The sequence below is a fragment of the Balaenoptera physalus genome (assembly GCF_965194825.1).
Source record: "Balaenoptera physalus genome assembly, chromosome: 11".
NCBI classification, from domain to species: domain Eukaryota; kingdom Metazoa; phylum Chordata; class Mammalia; order Artiodactyla; family Balaenopteridae; genus Balaenoptera; species Balaenoptera physalus.
In genome coordinates, this window is record NC_138896.1 from 35,714,913 (window position 1) to 35,729,600 (window position 14,688).

At 37.8% G+C, this 14,688-nt stretch overlaps 1 protein-coding gene across 1 annotated transcript in view; it reads left to right on the forward strand.

The window, feature by feature from the left end:
- KIF6 (kinesin family member 6) overlaps positions 1–14,688 on the forward strand; it is a 404,162-nt gene that overhangs the window by 168,141 nt on the left and 221,333 nt on the right. The gene's annotated exons all lie outside the window — the stretch shown is intronic.

The window sequence follows — 14,688 nt, forward strand, 5'->3', positions numbered from 1 at the left end:
AATTTGCTTTCCGATCAATCAACTAGCATGCGCCGGGCAGAGTACAGTACTGTATGTTTACTTTTCTGTTTAATCTGCAACCCCTGGTTGAAATTTGCAACCACATGTTTCCTCTTCTTTCTGCATCTCACTTTTTCTTATGTTCCCTGATAGCCATAAATTATCCTCTGAGTTTGGAGGAAGAGAGTAACCATCAAGAAACAAAGAAGTTGCTAATCATCAAAGAAATGCAAATTAAAATGAGATGCAATTTTTTGCCAGTCGTATTGGTAAGAATGAAAAGATGGTGATACCGTCAGCAAGGGCATGGATGAGCTCTTACCCTGCAGGCAGAGTAGACAGGACCAGTGGAGGTGGCAGACAGGGAAGCCTGGTCCTGAGGCCTGGGGCAAATTTTTAGCTTGTTCCCCTTGTTGGACAGCCCTGTAGAGCGTTCATATGAACTTTTAAACGGGTATGCTTTTCGGCTCGGCTCAGCAATTTAACTTCTAGAAATCTGTCCTTAAGGACAAATGTACAAAGATGTATAGATAAAAATATTTATCACAACACCATTTATAATAGGGAATTGGGTTATGATACATTTATTTAATGAAACATAATGCAGCAATCTCTTTTTAAGTTGGGATATGGTTGCTTTACCATGGTGTGTTAGTTTCTGCTGTACAATGAAGTGAATCAGCTATATGTATACATATGTCCCCTCCCTCTTGTACCTCCCTCCCACTCCGCCCCCCATCCTACCCATCTAGGTCACCACAGAGCACCGAGCTGAGCTCCCTGTGCTATACAACAGGTTCCCACTACCTCTGTTTTACACATGGTAGTTCCTATATGTCAATCCCAATCTCCCCATTCATTCCCCCCTCCCCCACCTTTTCCACACGTCTGTTCTCTACGTCTGCATCTCTGTTCCTGCCTAATGCAGCGATTTTTGATATCAATGAAGACCTATACATATATTGACCTGGGAACACTTCCAAACTCTATATGTTGTTACTTTTGTAACCAAAACATGCATGTGTATGTATACATTTGTATGAATATATGTATATTTGCTTACAAACAAGTCTGGAAGGATAAACACCAAAATTTCACAGTGTTATCTCTGGGTTCCAGGATTAGAGTAATCTTTTTTATTCTATATTTTCTAAACTTTTTGCATTAGACATGCATCACTCTATGATCAGACAAAATAAAGGTATTTAAAAATATGTTAAAGATACAAAAGTGAAATGTTCTTTAACTCATAACATTTTCCATAAGTTATCATCAAATCACTCAGCAAACGTAGTAATAATTATGATAAAAATAAATGCTGTTTATAGAGCATTTGCCAATAGGCATTGCATTACACTTTTTATGTACATTAGTCTAATAAAAATTCCACAGTAACTTCATGAGACAAATAACAGTCAGTCAATAAGATGAGAAGCAGAGTTAGAATTTGAACCCTGTTTTGTCTGTCTCCAGAGCTGCTCTTTTGTGACCCTTGAGCCACAAAGGTGTAAGATTTACAGTGATGACTTAAACCTGAATCCTGCTTCTACGAGTTAACAGGGGAAAATGCAAGCAGTATTCTAGAATTAGCTAGATTTGTCTATATTGTTCATCGTCAGAAACTAAGGTCTATCTGGAATTCTGGGTTTTCTTCACTGTTGTTCATTCACTCTAGCTCTGCTGTCTAGAAATGGTCTTATCTGGAAGGTCTGCTAAGAGAGAAGGAAAGGACTTATATGTTTCCCCTGGTAGGAGATGTGTCCCCCTTTCCATCCTAAGGAATTGGCTTCTGAAGTAAGACAGAGAACAGGGCCGTAAAGTAAATATCCACCCACTGCTGTTGGCTCATTTTTGGTGTGTTAGAAGTATATTAACCAGTGCTTGTTTTAATATGAGACGGTTTATGTAGAAGTGACCACAGCTGATAAAACTCAAGAGTTCATGCCAATAATTAAATTCCTCACAGTTCAAGCAATCATGGGGCCACTAACCTATGAGGTAATTACTAAGAAACACAGGGACAGACCCTAATTATCCTTATTAGCCACCATTTGGATCAAATGACTAACTTTTCCGAAGGTCATTTCTTATTCTTTGTTGTTATCAGCCAAAGAGGAAGAGTGGAAATGTATGGGATTTTGTGTTTGATTTCACAGAAACATGTTCTCACATGGCTTCCATTGAATGTATCACACAACTAGAAGCTCAGATGGCTGGGGAGAAAGCCTGGGATTGCCTCGTGCCAGACCTCGTTAACACAGGATGTGCCTTACTCTAGGGTCTCCCTGGGTGACCCCGTCGTGCACATGGCTTCCCCAGGCACCTGCCATTTGCTGAGCAGATCCTTCCGTGGCTGAGCTGGGCCTTGAACCTCCAGAGAATCGTGTTTCCTCACTGAGTTAGGAAAGCAAAGGTTGCACAATATTTGTTTCTAAAAGGTTTGACTTCGATATTTACGTTTTCACTTTCTTAGTGTTCTTTTCCTGAAAAGCGCTTTATGACTTAAACTCACTTTCATACATATCCTGTGCAGGTAATATATAGGTTAGTAATAACTTATTATGTAGATCTGGTTTTAGCTGTCCATCCTCTTCTAGGGTAGGGTTCCTTCCAATTCTGGCTTAGGTACTCTTCTTTCACGGTTCTGGTTCTGCATTGTCTTCTGACTCAGGTGAGCTGCCCCTCCACACCCACACTGGCCATGCTTTCTGGTTCGAATGCTGATGCTGGTCCATATTTTTGTTGTAAAGGTGACTTATCTGCTCAGTCCATAAGTGTCCCCAATCAGCCTTTTAAAATGCAGAGACTTCTGACCGCAATTACACAACCTCACGAGTGCATGCAATAGGATTTTCATTGCTTTAGCTATTTCTATTCCTGTTTGCTATTTCTCAGATCTGTACAAAGGCATTTTTGAGGGTCTGACTTGAATCAGAAAATGCTCAGGCAATGACATCTGCAAAATGACCCTAAAAAGTCTGCCTTCCTTAGGGGTACATAGAAAAGGCTGAATCCACAGCCCACAACAGGGGCATTAAACAAAATGAGGCACTCGGTGCCGGGATGGCAGGGTGGGGATTACAAAGATGAATGAGTGACAGGTTCTGGCTTTAGAGGGCTTCAGTCATGGAAGGGAGACGAGTACATGAATGTCTATAAGGTAAAAAGTGATACCTGACACAGGAGAAGTGCTAGGGTAATTAGAGGAGCAGAAATTACTTTTGAGGGGGAAGCTCTGGGACAACTTTTAGCAGACCCGTGAATTAAGACAAGATTTAGAAAAGCGAAGTTGGACAGGGAGAACATCTCAAATGCAGGAGGGATCGATATGAGCAAAGCCACAGTCTGGTTTTCTTCTTTTATAGATTCGTAAACAGACCCAGAGAAGTGATGTGACTTACAAAAGATTTCTACCAAGTTGCATTTTTTTTTCACGGAGAGAATCAGCCTTCACCGATTCTGGCTCCCTAAGGGCTCTAAACAGTTTTATAGCTCTCTGAATTTGTAGCTTTAAAATCAGTTGAAAATGTAGTATATTATTAATAGTACTGGGGAAACATTAGATGCTGTGGGCAATGCTTACAGTACTTTTTACCCTCTCAGAAAAGAACAGTGGCATTGGGCCTCTCCTGTCTTTGTTACCAGGGAGCAGATTATTAACCAACAGCAGTTGTCAGCACCCTCCAGCATGCCTAGGACCACACGTCCCAGCAGCTGCACCCACAGGCCAGCTCCAAGCTGGAGTGCCTGCTGGCTCTCTGGCTTTCAGCTCAGGGTGGCCAGGTTTAGCAAATAAAAAAATGCAGGATATCCAGTTAAATTGAATTTCATATAAACAACAAATAAGCTTTTAGTATGTGTCTGATGCAATATTCGTAACCCTATTTCAGTTTTGTTTTGTATGATCAGGGTTCTTATTTTCACTTGCATAATTTCCATGAATAGTTTTGCCTTAAAAACAACTAATTGATGGTAGTGTTTATATCTGTTTTTAAATTGCCAATCAACACCACCTCAAAGATTTTTAAAGCTTGAGATCCAGGAGGACTTAAAGTGAATAGACTTGGGTGTGTCTTACTGATCTTTAATTATCCAACACCTGAGTCACGGTAGGCCAATAGTAAATGCTCTGCTCTCTGAATCAATGTAAGAATGAAGGAGTTAGCACATTCTTGATTTTTATTCCTTGTCTTCTTAGACTCTGTCCTTATGCAGTGACAAATTTAAGTCTCAAATATAGTTCCTTTCTAATATGTTTCAGTGGGTAAAGAATTGAGAAACATCTTCTATATGGTCAGTATTTTCCAAACGGTTAATTCACACCACCTGAAGAGGAGAGGCCCAAGTAATCATGCAATGTTTAAAAAAAAAAAAAAAATTATCATGATCCTGAATTCACATCTCTTGAATCCTAAGCATCCTTACCCCAGCTTCTCATAATGGCTGGCCGAGAAGCAATAACCTAAGCTTTGTGGATTAAATATCCCAGAGGGTCATTAATGGCTAATGCTCTCTCACTTATTTTATAAGAAATCAGATCTCTGAAATCATTCATGAGATATAATTCACTACAGATGAGGTTTCTCCACTTTGGTACAAAGTGTTTTTGGTCCTGACACCACATTTTGAAGATATTAAAACCAAAACTAAAAGCATGGTCTACAGCTTGTGTTAATTATCCTTGGGTAGTTTATGGAAGCATTTGAGTTCTTCAGACATAGTTATCTAATATGATTTAAAAGGCCTGTCTCCATCTCAGGCCTGTTTCTGTACTTTAATGATTATTTTATTCTCCTAAAGTTTAAGTGCTTTGGGTTCTAATAGGCCAAATGAATGAATACCAAAACCAGATAACAGAAAAAGGACGAGGCATGAATGGCAATGCCACTTATTGGACTACAGTTGACACATTGGATTCTTCTGGCCTAGACAGCTCTTTCATCAGAAGTCCAAGTACTTGATTCTAAATTAGAAAGTCTTGAGTGTGAAAGTATGAACATACTGTTTCATTCTTCCCGTTATTTAATGCTTTCTCAATGTTAATGCTTTTAACGCGTTAGGTTTTGTGAGCTCCAGGGAATTCTTTTAAGAGAAGGAATGAGACCCTTCATCACATCACAGAGGAATATTTGTATTTCTCTCTTGCCTTCCCCCATAACCTTTTCACAGGAAAGGTTTGCATATACATGGAGCTGGGTATTTTTAAAGACTTCCTGAAACAAATGTTTGTTCTAATTACAGTTTTATATGGTTTATGCCACTTAAAGAAAACCCACAGTGTGAAAATGTGCACTTATGGAAATAATAAATTACAGCAATGTCTAACACCTGGTTCCTGATAGCTTGCTCAAAGGATGGATAAACAAATGCAGGAATAGCCACCAACCACTATAATCAGCACCATAAAATAAGTAATTAGATCATATCAACAAACCAAACCCATCTGGAAGGAACAGAGGAAAAGCTTTGGAATATAACTGTGGATCTCATTTCAAGGACCTAATAGCAAATAATGTGTGTCTCTTTCCCATAACATTATCCTCAAGGAAAGGACCTTGAAATGTTATAAATTAAGTTTTAGAATTTTATCTATTTTTTTAAATTTTACTTTGAGAATTTTAGGGGTTTTATAATTTTTTATTTTCAGAAAATTCATGTTCATTGTGGAAAAGTGATAATGGACAGATAAAGAAAAAGAAAAAAAGGTAGAAATCAATTGTAATTCCACTACTCAAAGATAGCAAATGTTTATTATTTGGTCATAATCCTCCAAATTTTTCAATGAATACATATAAATATGTATTTTAATAAAAATGAGCTCATGCTCTTTGAACTGTTTTGTTTTTTTTAAAATTTTTTATTTATTTATTTATTTATTTTTATTTATGGCTGTGTTGGGTCTTCGTTTCTGTGTGAGGGCTTTCTCTAGTTGTGGCAAGTGGGGGCCACTCTTCATCGTGGTGCGTGGGCCTCTCACTATCGCGGCCTCTCTTGTTGTGGAGCACAGGCTCCAGACGCGCAGGCTCAGTAATTGTGGCTCACGGGCCTAGTTGCTCCACGGCATGTGGGATCTTCCCAGACCAGGGCTCGAACCCGTGTCCCCTGCATTAGCAGGCAGATTCTCAACCACTGCGCCACCAGGGAAGCCCGCTGAACTGTTTTTTAACCTATATTTTTCACTTGATTGTAGTATCTTCTCACATCAATATATATGTACATCTCCAAAAGAAGTGCTATTGGGCCCAAGCATAAATTTGGGGGGATTTATAGAACCTTCACCCCCAAAAATGTGTATAAAAATTTGTGGGTTTTGTGTATATGTTTTTTTCTGGAAAAAATGCATTGGGACTTTTATTGGATTTACTTTAACTTTTATTGATAATTTAGAGACATTACAGTTCTGCATCTTCTCACTCAGGATCAAAAGACTCCCAGTGTGCTCTTTTCCTCTTTGATCCCTCCCTAAATTTGTATTTTTCTTTATATAGGTCTGGCATCATTGTTTTAACAATTTAATGGTCATCTCCTTTTAAATATTTAGTTTATTAAGGTTTCAATATTCCTTATTGTGACTTTTTTGCATCCTAGGGTCTCCGTCTTTACCTTGTAAACCCACCTTCAATTTAATATAGAAATTGATAATAATGTGTGATTCAATTTACATAAATTTGCTTTAGATTTAATACTACATGAACACATTTCAAACAGTTATAAACTATTTTCCATATGAGAGAGTAAACCAGATTATTGGTTATCAATGAATTTGGTAAAGCTGTAGGATACAAAATTAATGCACAGAAATCTCTTTCATTCCTATACACTAATGATGAAAAATCTGAAAGAGAAATTAAGGAAACACTCCCATTTACCATCACAACAAAAAGAATAAAATACCTAGGAATAAACCTACCTAAGGAGACAAAAGAGCTGTATGCAAAAAACTATAAGACACTGATGAAAGAAATTAAAGATGATACAGACAGATGGAGAGATATACCAATACCATGTTCTTGGATTGGAAGGCTCAACATTGTTGATTCTTCACTGTTTCAACAATGCTGAAATCAACATTGTGAAAATGACTATACTACCCAAAGCAGTCGACAGATTCAATGCAATCCCTATCAAACTACCAATGGCATTCTCATACAAATCTTAAAATTTGTATGGAGACACAGAAGACCCCGAATAGCCAAAGCAGTCTTGAGGCAAAAAAACGGAGCTGGAGGAATCAGACTCCCTGACTTCAGACTGTACTACAAAGCTACAGTAATCAAGACAATATGGTACTGGCACAAAAACAGAAATATAGGTCAGTGGAACAGGATAGAAAGCCCAGAGATAAACCCACTCACATATGGTCACCTTATCTTTGATAAAGGAAGCAAGCATATACAGTGGAGAAAAGACAGCCTCTTCAATAAGTGGTGCTGGGAAAATTGGACAGGTACATGTAAAAGTATGAAATTAGAACACTCCCTAACACCATACACAAAAATAAACTCAAAATGGATTAAAGACCTAAATGTAAGGGCAGACACTATAAAACTCTTAGAGGAAAACATAGGCAGAACACTCTATGACAGAAATCACTGCAAGATCCTTTTTTGACCCACCTCCTAGAGAAATGGAAATAAAAATGAAAATAAACAAATGGGACCTAATGAAACTTAAAAACTTTTGCACAGCAAAGGAAACCATAAACAAGATGAAAAGACAACCCTCAGAATGGGAGAAAATACTTGCAAACATAGCAACTGACAAAGAATTAACCTCCAAAATATACAAGCAGCTCATGCAGCTCAATATGAAGAAAACAGACAACCCAATCCAAAAATGGGCAGAAGGCCTAAATAGACATTTTCCCAAAGAAGATATACAGAGATTGCCAACAAACACATGAAAGGATGCTCAACATCAGTAATCATTAGAGTAATGCAAATCAAAACTACAATGAGGTATCACCTCACATCGGTCATAATGGCCATCATCAAAAAATCTACAAACAATAAATGCTGGAGAGGGTATGGAGAAAAGGGAACCCTCTTACTCTGTTGATGAGAATGTAAACTGATACAGCCACTATGGAGAACAGTATGGAAGTTCCTTAAAAAGCTAAAAATAGAACTACCATATGACTCAGCAATCCCACTACTGCACATATACCCAGAGAATACCATAATTCAAAAACAGTCATGTACCACAGTGTTCATTGCAGCACTATTTACAATAGCCAGGACATTGAAGCAACCTATGTGTCCATCGACATATGAATGGATAAAGAAGATGTGGCACATATATACAATGGAATATTACTCAGCCATAAAAGGAAATGAAATTGAGTTATTTGTAGTGAGGTGGATGGACCTAGAGTCTGTCATACAGAGTGAAGTAAGTCAGAAAGAGAAAAACAAATACCGTATGCTAACACATGCATATGGAGTCTGAAAAAAAAAAAAAAAAAGGTTCTGAAGAACCTAGGGGCAGGACAGGAATAAAGATGCAGACGTAGAGAATGGACTTGAGGACACAGGGAGGGGGAAGGGTAAGTTGGGACAAAGTGAGATAGTAGCATGGACTTATATATACTACCAAATATAAAATAGATAGCTAGAGGGAAGCAGCCACATAGCACAGGGAGATCAGATCAGTGCTTTGTGACCACCTAGATGGGTGGGATAGGGAGGGTGGGAGGGAGACGCAAGAGGGAGGAGATATGGGGATATATGTATACGTATAGCTGATTCACTTTGTTAATAAAGCAGAAAGTAACACACCATTGTAAAGCAATTATACTCGAATAAAGACATTAAAAAAATAATTATTTGTTATCAAATGGGAACATACCCACAAGGAGTGACTTTGTATTTTTACATAACAAAATCTGTTTAAATCTGTCTTTTAAAACTTTTACAAGTTTTCTAATTAAAAAGAAATTTATGTTCTGCGTATTTGTATGTAAACCGAGGCTCTTATTTAAATTTTTGCTAAAAGAACCAGCTGAGAAATGTTTATCTCTAAACGTTAATGTTTTCTACAAATATAACTTCATATAAGACAGAATTGCAGAAAAAGAGTTTAGAGAATTGGAGCAAAGGATGGATAAAGCTTTCACTACTCCTTCAAGTTAATGAACTGTCAGGGAAGACTATAGCTGGGAAACTTTAACCATGGAGATGAGATGTATAGCTATGGTAGAGTCCAGTCCACTTCCACGTGGCTCTCTTCCTCCAAATTTCCTGATTAACCTTGTTCCAAAGGTTCACTCTGGTTTTATCCATCTGAAGTCTGCCTTTCTCTCCTATCCCTTTCTCTCCACCCCATCCTCTCCCCTCTCCCCTCCTTCCTGTCCTTGTTCCCCCACCTCCCCCAGCCCCCTCCCGTCCCCCTCTTTCCCCTCTTCTCTCCCTCCCTCTTGCTCCTCACTGTCTCCAGTGATCTCCTCCAAGGGGGTCTCCTGGTAGCTCCTCCACATTCTAATCCAATTCATCCTTTTCCCCAGTCCTTGCCCTAAATGTCTGTCTCTCCACTACACTCTTCTCTAAGCTTTAGCCCAGTTTAACTTCTCTCTCCTAGCTCTTTCCGTCTCTGCATAATGAAACCTTTTCTACTTCATTTCTCCTGTCATTACCCCCTTCCTGAATGTGACCTTCTTTTACATTTTCCTGCCACCAGCTATCCTGCTCCCTACTAGCTTCTCTGCCCCATTCTATCACCCCACCCTTCTCTTTCCTATAAGTCAGTTTCTTATTTATGATGAATTTATGGACATAGGTATTCATATTTACATTAAAAAAAATAATAAAGTGTTTGCCTACAGCAAAAAGGGATTCAAAAGATACATATAGAGAGAGGGCAGACAACATAAGCAAGAAGAACTACAATCCTGCAGCCTGAGGAACAAAAACCACATTCACAGAAAGACAGACAAGATGAAAAGGCAGAGGGCTATGTACCAGATGAAGGAACAAGATAAAACCCCAGAAAAACAACTAAATGAAGTGGAGATAGGCAAACTTCCAGAAAAAGATTTCAGAATAATGATAGTGAAGATGATCCAGCTCCTTGGAAAAAGAATGGAGGCAAAGATCAAGAAGATGCAAGAAATGTTTAACAGAGACCTAGAAGAATTAAAGAACAAGCAAACAGAGATGAACAATACAATAACTGAAATGAAAACTACACTAGAACGAATCAATAGCAGAATAACTGAGGCAGAAAAACGGGTAAGTGACCTGGAAGACATAATGGTGGAATTCACTGCTGCGGAACAGAATAAAGAAAAAAGAATGAAAAGAAATGAAGACAGCCTAAGAGACCTCTGAGACAACATTAAACGCAACAACATTCGCATTATAGGGGTCCCAGAAGGAGAAGAGAGAGAGAAAAGACCAGAGAAAATATTTGAAGAGATTATAGTCGAAAACTTCCCTAACATGGGAAAGGAAATAGCCACCCAAGTCCAGGAAGTGCAGAAAGTCCCATACAGGATAAACCGAAGGAGAAACACGCCGAGACACATAGTAATCAAAGTGGCAAAAATTAAAGACAAAGAAAAATTATTGAAAGCAGCAACGGAAAAACGACAAATAACATACAAGGGAACTCCCATAAGGTTAACAGCTGATTTCTCAACAGAAACTCTACAAGCCAGAAGGGAGTGGCGTGATATACTTAAAGTGATGAAAGGGAAGAATCTACAACCAAGATTACTCTACCCGGCAAGGATCTCATTTAGATTTGATGGAGAAATCAAAAGCTTTACAGACAAGCAAAAGCTAAGGGAATTCAGCACCACCAAACCAGCTCTACAACAAATGCTGAAGGAACTTCTCTAAGTGGGAAACACAAGAGAAGAAAAGGACCTACAAAAACAAACCCAAAACAATTAAGAAAATGGTAAGAGGAACATACATATCGATAATTACCTTAAACTTGAATGGATTAAATGCTCCAACCAAAAGACACAGGCTTGCTGAATGGATACAAAAACAAGAACCATATATATGCTATCTACAAGAGACCCACTTCAGACCTAGGGACACATACAGACTGAAAGTGAGGGGATGGAAAAAGATATTCCATGCAAATGGAAATCAAAAGAAAGCTGGGGTAGCTATACTCATATCAGATAAAATAGACTTTAAAATAAAGAATGTTACAAGAGACAAGGAAGGACACTACATAATGGTCAAGGGATCAATCCAAGAAGAAGATATAACAATTATAAATATATATGCACCCAACATAGGAACACCTCAATACATAAGGCAACTGCTAACAGCTATAAAAGAGGAAATCAACAGTAACACAATAATAGTGGGGGACTTTAACACCTCACTTACACCAATGGACAGATCATCCAAAATGAAAATAAATAAGGAAACAGAAGCTTTAAATGACATAATAGACCAGCTAGATTTAATTGATATTTATAGGACATTCCATCCAAAAACAACAGATCACACTTTCTTCTCAAGTGCACACGGAACATTCTCCAGGATAGATCACATCTTGGGTCACAAATCAAGCCTCCGTAAATTTAAGGAAATTGAAATCATATCAAGCATCTTTTCTGACCTCAACGCTATGAGATTAGAAATGAATTACAGGGGAAAAACGTAAAAAACACAGAGACATGGAGGTTAAACAATACATTACTAAATAAACAAGAGATCACTGAAGAAATCAAAGAGGAAATCAAAAATACCTAGAGACAAATGACAATGAAAACACGATGATCCAAAACCTATGGGATGCAGCAAAAGCAGTTCTAAGAGGGAAGTGTATAGCTATACAAGCCTACCTCAAGAAACAAGAAAAATCTCAAAGAAACAATCTAACATTACACCTAAAGGAACTAGAGAAAGAAGAACAAACAAAACCCAAAGTTAGCAGAAGGAAAGAAATCATAAAGATCAGAGCAGAAATAAATGAAATAGAAACAAAGAAAACAACAGCAAAGATCAATAAAACTAAAAGCTGGTTTCTTGAGAAGATAAACAAAATTGATAAACCATTAACCAGACTCATCAAGAAAAAGAGGGAGAGGACTCAAATCAATAAAATTAGAAATGAAAAAGGAGAACTTACAACAGACATGGCAGAAATACAAAGCATCCTAAGAGACTACTACAAGCAACTCTATGCCTAATAAAATGGACAACCTGGAAGAAATGGACAAATTCTTAGAAAGGTATAACCTTCCAAGACTGAACCAGGAAGAAATAGAAAATATGAACAGACCAATCAAAGCACTGAAATTGAAACTGTGATTAAAAATCCTCCAACAGACAAAAGTCCAGGACCAGATGGCTTCACAGGTGAATTCTGTCAAACATTTAGAGAAGAGCTAACACCCATCCTTCTCAAACTCTTCCAAAAAATTGCAGAGGAAGGAACATTCCCAAACTCATTCTATGAGGCCACCATCACCCTGATACCAAAACCAGACAAAGATGCTACAAAAAAAAGAAAATTACAGACCAATATCACTGATGAACATAGATGCAAAAATCCTCAACATAATACTAGCAAACAGAATCCAACAACACATTACAAGGATCATACACCATGATCAAGTGGGATTTATCCCAGAGATGCAAGGATTCTTCAATATAGGCAAATCAGTGTGATACACCATATTAACAAATTGAAGAATAAAAGCCATATGATCATCTCAATAGATGCAGAAAAACCTTTTGACAAAATTCAATACCATTTATGATAAAAACTCTCCAGAAAGTGGGCATAGAGGGAACCTACGTCAACATAATAAAGGCCATATATGACAAACCCACAGCACACATCATTCTCAATGGTGAAAAACTGAAAGCATTTCCTCTAAGATCAGGTACAGGACAAGGATGTCCACTCTCACCACTATTATTCAACATCGTTTTGGAAGTCCTAGCCACGCAATCAGAGAAGAAAAAGAAATAAAAGGAATCCAAATTGGAAAAGAGGAAGTAAAACTGTCACTGTTTGCAGATGACATGATACTATACATAGAGAATCCTAAAGATGCCACCAGAAAACTACTAGAGCTAATCAATGAAATTGGCTAAAGTTGCAGGATACAAAATTAATGCACAGAAATCTCTTGCATTCTTATACACTAATGATGAAAAATCTGAAGGAGAAATTAAGGAAACACTTCCATTTACCATTGCAACAAAAAGAATAAAATACCTAGGAATAAACCTACCTAAGGAGACAAAAGAGCTGTATGCAGAAAACTGTAAGACACTGATGAAAGAAATTAAAGATGATACAGACAGATGGAGAGATATATGATGTTCTTGGATTGGAAGAATCAATATTGTGAAAATGAGTATACTACCCAAAGCAATCTACAGATTCAATGCAATCCCTAACAAATTACCAATGGCATTTTTTAGAGAACTAGAACAAAAAATCTTAAAGTTTGTATGGAGACACAAAAGACCCCCAATAGCCACAGCAATCTTGAGGGAAAAAAACGGAGTGGGAGGAATCAGACTCCCTGTCTTCAGACTATACTACAAAGCTACAGTAATCAAGACAATATGGTACTGGCACAAAAACAGAAATACAGATCAATGGAACAAGATAGAAAGCCCAGAGATAAACCCACACACCTATGGTCAACTAATCTATGACAAAGGAGGCAAAGATATACAATGGAGAAAAGACAGTCTCTTCAATAAGTGGTGCTGGGAAAACTGTACAGCTACATGTAAAAGAATGAAATTAGAACACTCCCTAACACCATACAGAAAAATAAACTCAAAATGGATTCCAGACCTAAATGTAAGACCGGACACTGTAAAACTCTTAGAGGAAAACATAGGAAGAACACTCTTTGACATAAATCACAGCAAGATCTTTTTCGATCCACCTCCTAGAGTAATGGAAATAAAAACAAAAATAAACAGATGGGACCTAATGAAACTTAAAAGCTTTTGCACAGCAAGGGAAACCATAAACAAGACGAAAAGACAACCCTCCAAATGGGAGAAAATATTTGCAAACGAGCAAGGGACAAAGGATTAATCTCCAAAATATATAAACAGCTCATGCTTCTCAATATTGAAGAAACAAACAACCCAATCCAAAAATGGGCAGAAGACCTAAATAGACATTTCTCCAAAGAAGACACACAGATGACCAAGAAGCACATGAAAAGCTTCTCAACATCACTAATTATTAGAGAAATGCAAATCAAAACTACAATGAGGTATCACCTCACACCAGGTAGAATGGGCATCATCAGAAAATCTACAACAACAAATGCTGGAGAGGGTGTGGAGAAAAGGGAGCCCTCTTGCACTGTTGGTGAGAATGTAAATTGATACAGCCATTATGGAGAACAGTATGGAGTTTCCTTAAAAAACTAAAAATAGAATTACCATATGATCCAGCAATCCCACTACTGGGCATATACCCAGAGAAAACCATAATTCAAAAAAACACATGCACCCCAGTGTTTATTGCAGCACTATTTACAATAGCCAGGTCATGGAAGCAACCTAAATGCCCATGGACAGATGAATAGATAAAGAAGATGTGGTACATATATACAGTGGAATATTACTTAGCCATAAAAAGGAATGAAATTGAGTCATTTGTTGAGACGTGGATGGATCTAGAGACTGCCATACAGAGTGAAGTAAGTCAGAAAGAGAAAAACAAATATCGTATATTAAC